The sequence below is a fragment of the Dipteris shenzhenensis genome, chromosome 2, assembly GCF_047967505.1.
Source record: "Dipteris shenzhenensis isolate YYH24624 ecotype China chromosome 2, Dip_SZ_1.0, whole genome shotgun sequence".
In the NCBI taxonomy this organism is placed as follows: Eukaryota; Viridiplantae; Streptophyta; class Polypodiopsida; order Gleicheniales; family Dipteridaceae; genus Dipteris; species Dipteris shenzhenensis.
Genome location: NC_141597.1, coordinates 66,406,738 through 66,412,140, shown reverse-complemented (window position 1 = coordinate 66,412,140; position 5,403 = coordinate 66,406,738).

The window sequence follows — 5,403 nt, the reverse complement described above, 5'->3', positions numbered from 1 at the left end:
TGGAGGTGAAGAGGAAGGCCGTGTGTGAGGCTTTGAGGACGCCAGAAATGCGCCCTTGCTACATGCTCGCATGCCAATCCAATGTGCGTGTACCAATGAAAATATTTACAAAGTTTTGAATTAGAAATTTTCGGAAATCGCGAAAATATTTACAAAGTTTTGAATTAGAAATTTTCGGAAATCGGGAATATTCTCCTTCACCTTCAATCGATTACTAAGCCCTACCCCTTTGGGGCAGGCCAACAAGGTGAATGATCATGAACTACAACAAGTAACAGAGCATAAATAATAACAATGATTTTATTTACGGTAGGCAACCTAAAGAGCTCTCCTTGAGCCACGTGTACCATTATCAACCCTTGATCTTGAATTGATTATAAGGGCTAGAGAGTTTCCTAAAAAAGTTCCTTCCAAGATCTAAATCTATAGTAATCATGCTTTTCACTTGAAAAGCATATACAAGTTTTGTTCCCTAAGCGATGTCTCGAGCTCTACTACTTCAACTGGCTCCATCCTCGCTCCTCCTCCCATTCATAGCCTCAATTTCCATCCCCTTTTCATCTCGTTTGCTCCTTAAAACCCCGCATCAGCCTCATTTAATCCATCAATCTGGACTTTAATAATCTCACTGGAGACATCCCAACATCGTCCACACAGCATCAACAAGAGGCACCTCTCATTGATGCCTTTGCTTCCAAAGAAACGGCTGCAACCCAAGCCGACCTCCTTGTAATTTCTGCAGCAGCGAGCCCGCTACAATCACAAGACAACGTTCCATGAAGCTATGGCAAACGCGACTTGCAAGACACCACGACGAAGCCCAATCACCTGTTTTTTTGCTCATCCACACAGCATCAACAAGAGGCACCTCTCATTGCTGCCAACGCTTTCGGAAAAACAGTTGCAGCCCAAGCAGACATCCGTGTTCTTTCCGCAACAGTGCGCCCGCTATAATCACAAGACAACGACATTCCACGAACCTCCACGATCATTACCTTTGGCAAAGTGGACTACAAGTTGATCGAGCATGATGAGTAGGACATCTTCCCAACGCGCCTTGATGGGTTTGCCGATGAAAATCCGAGGATGAACAGCGCTTGCAAACATTACTTCCATCTAAGTTGCCTCGTGGAATGGGCCAAAAGGAGCCCTTCATGTCCTGTATGTGGTGAAGAGTTCGTGTATTATGACTAAACGAGCTTTGTGCTTGCAAAGGTTTACCATCAATTATGTATGTTGGCAAAGGCATTGCGTTGAGATTGTCTTCAGAGCTCTGTTATGCTGATGTCAGTAAACTAAGTGGTTCTTCTGTGCTATCCTGCACGAACACATTTCAGTTCCTGATAGACTCTCTAAATCGTCTGGTTCAAAAGAACCAGCTTACGTAAGCGAGCGTAGGGTGGAATGAAGCAACGTGACTAGTCTGCATGGCTCTTTGTAGTGCTCGGTCTAGGAACAGGAAAGCATAATCTACATTTTTGTGCCTTCGTATTAACATTACAAGATGGATAGTGCATCTCAAGGGCACTCTTTACGGAAGCCACGAAGGCCAACACGAAATTCTAACGCAACCAAAATGCTAGGGCTTGAAGCTTACCATAAAACGATCAAGCTCGTCTTTCTCCTCGCCCACAAGAGGTGCGTTATGGCCAAGCATGGAGTATCTGGCGGATATATGATGCATCGTTGCAATGTGTGCTTCTATGGTTTGCAAATGGTCGATAGGTGTTGCCACACACAAAGAATCAATGTGTGTCGTGAGCAGTTGTTCGTACTTGGGATGCAACAAAATCTGCCCTTTTAGCTTTGCAACTTCCCTAACAACATCGAACTGCAATGGCTACCGTAGATTCTCTCTCTTCTCAGCAAGGCTACTAGGAGCATTCTTCATGCTGCAAAAATGGTGAGAACATCTCTTATAGTCTTGAATTTGCAATTAAATGGTCTCAAAAGCAAATCGAACCTTACGATACCGTGTTGGTGAAGTTCTTGAGCTCCATCAGAAACGAAGGAAGGTAATAGCACATACTGTCCATTGCAGGGGGCCGTGTCTGGTACGTAGGATTTGCTAAAATGGGAGCATTGAGAGGAAATAAGACATCCGCACCATTTGAGCCGGCTCTGTGATGGAAAGTGCTGTTTGGAGGAAGAATTAGTAATCCAAACCGATATATCAACCTTCATTTGACCTTCTAGTATTGTCATATTTGAAGAAGGCACCTTATGAGACTGCAACATATACTCGTTTTGACTGTTGGGCACGGAATTAGAATTGATCTAGGCCATTTGGTCTTTCTGTGTGCTGAGGCTCGAGTTCTCTTACTGATCTATGCAAGCAACCTCCTCCAAGGATTATGATACTAACATCTAGCCATCTCTCACGAATAATTCATAGTCACTAGAGCTGGGTTGAGAGGAATCAAACTATACAGCTACCCCACAAGATCTGCAAATTGCACGTGCACCTAGTTGATTTCACCGATCTATCTCTTGTTTATTACAACCGTCGTCGTTGGAGGATGTCATATGAGTCAAACTAATGATCTCATGTACTTTCAGCGTGCATCATCCTAAGGAAGCCTGGCAATGTCGAGCATTTGAAACCCCAAAAGAGACGTGCAATTTCAATGACCGCTAAAGTATCGAGATCATAGAAGATCGGCACAAACTAGGGGATGGACAAAACTAAGCTCGCTCTAAAATGAGATCACAAACAGGGCGAACAAGTTTCTCCAAGAATCCTCACCTCGTTTGTAATGCCATTGTAGAATGGAAGCGAGTAGGAAAGCTTGCAAGAATTCAAGATCACAAAGGACTCTAGCAATTTATATATAAAATTTTGATGAAAGCTAGACTAATGATTTGTTGTTCAATAATACCGTATTTTAATACTGTTTCAAATTCAAACGTGTTTTTTACATCTTTTCAGAAACTGAAGCAGACGTACATACTTGGTGCGTACACGAATTTGGATGTTCAACTTGGAAGACAAACACCCCCATTGAGATTTAGGTAATGTGTCAGTCTCTTACATATTCGTGATACTCAATCTCGATGCTAATATTCTTGGTGATTCTAATCCCTCGGATTATAACTCTTTCGGGAAGGAAGCGCGCCGCCTACCCGCCCACACTATGTGTTGTTATATAAAGTATATTATATATATGTTTTGAATTTCACCTTGTTTGTTCACTTTTGCTTTTGTATATTCTAAATTCTTAACTATTTCTGTGTTGAGGTACTCGCAAGAAGGGAACACTTAAACACACACGACATTTGCTCAGACCTACTATTGCCTGTTTAGTTTATAGTAAGGTATTTCCCTTTCTTAACTTTTAAAACTTACATAAATCATATTCTTTGGTTTTCTTTCATCTCCTTCATTCACGTGTAACGAATAAGAGCCCCTAGATTGATTTTATCCCTTCCCTCCCCAATTGATAGAAACACAAGTGTTTTCCTGAGATCCCACTTGTGCAACCTAGTAGTTTTATCCCTCATCTCCTCAATGGTTGGGCTAGTTCAAAGTAATACTCAATGTGATCTATCCAGCTTAAATTTCTTCACCATTCAAAAATTTCCCCTTGAAATCTAGGACTTATATCCCTTAAGTAGCCTCTTCTAGTTCCACTCATCCTTATTTTTCATACCCTTGGATAGACTTTCACTTTTGGAATTCCATCTCCTCACAATAACTTTTCCTATTTTGTATTCATGAGTATGGAGTATCCGTAATGGGATGTCTGGATATAATTTTTCATAGAATGACAAACTACAACTATCACATGGTTGGGCATGATTACATGTACTTGAAGAGAAGCATGATGATAATATACATGGGTGGGGAGTACACACTATTATGAATATTAAGGATGGTATAAATTTCAACATACCATAAGGGCATAGGGTCAACTAACTTTGAGGGATTCATGTATATATTCATATTATGCTCAAAACAACATAGTGTCAGATAGCTATCTGGTGCACTTCACTCTCCCCCCTTAATCATCCAATATGGTATCAGAGCTACTCGTGCCTTACCATCATGAGGGAGTCGAGAGGGAGTCCAAGCCCTTGCTTCTTCAATGCATAAGTCCCATCCTTCATCAAGGCAACAAGCCCTCTCCTTGAGGTACTTCATCTCTTGTAGAGCTTCTCTTTACCTCAATTTCCTTTTAAAAGCATCTATTCCATCATTTGGAGCTTCCATTACCTCAATTTGAGTGAGTATGTGCTTTCTTCCTTATGTTCATGAGCATTGTAACTTTTTTTGTTATGAGAGATTGTGAGGTTCTTCATTTCTAATTTTTCTAAGGTTCTAGAAGAAGTAGATTTGAAGTGGATATCCTCCTATGTTCCCTTTCCTACTGCTTCAATTTCCCTTTCTATTGCCTTTGTTTCTAATTGCGACTCTACCGAAGACCTACTGCAACAACTGGATCTCCTACAACATCAACTGCAAACATGACTACTTTAAACTAAAGCAACAAAGGCTGCAATGATAAAGCAACATGTTGACAACTATAGACTAGCATTGACTATAGCACATACTCCATCAAGTACACATAGAAACAAACCAGCATGCAAGGCAAGAGAGAAACAAATGACTCTAATAAAAGAGAACCATTACAACAGCAACTATGACCTGCATCAATGCTACAGCAAAGAGATAAGCATCGATTACTTTGACAATGACTAACTAAGACCCTCAACACACTATCTTGAAAACTAAGACAAAGACTAGCAAGCAACTCAAATAAACACTTAGCTTAAGCAAATGCAAACAAGGGATTTACGATGACGCACCAATGCATTGCAAATGGTAAGATAACTATTTCAACAAGCACTAGACTTTGACTGACCAGACACAATACTCTCAAAACGACCTAACACCTCAACAAAGAGCAAAGTCCACCACCACTCGCTAGATGACAAAAGCAAAGAAGAAACACAACTTTAGCAAATTGTGACAAATGCAATAACAAAGCGACACACATGTAATTATACTCTACAAGAAATCTAGCAATGACACATGGACTAGCAATGCCAAACACAAGCAAAGGATGAGCTCAATGAAACAAAGAAAGCCAGGTGGGACAACACAAATGACATAGGCTTGGATGACATCCTATAGTGACCAAAAGAAAAAAACATAATGACACTCTGTTAGCAACGATGCCACACATAGCACTTGCATCTTGTTCAAGCCTCCACATTTGAACCTTGCTACATGGGACCTCCACAACCAACAAAGCCTTAGCCCTTGATCTTCTACTCTAGAGCTTGGAGATAATTGCCACGTGGTAGATAAGGCCATGTGGCAAGGCAATCTAGTTAGTTGTTCCAAGTGCCACCTCAACAACCATGTGGCATCCTACCATGTTGTTTGACAGGTGGCATACA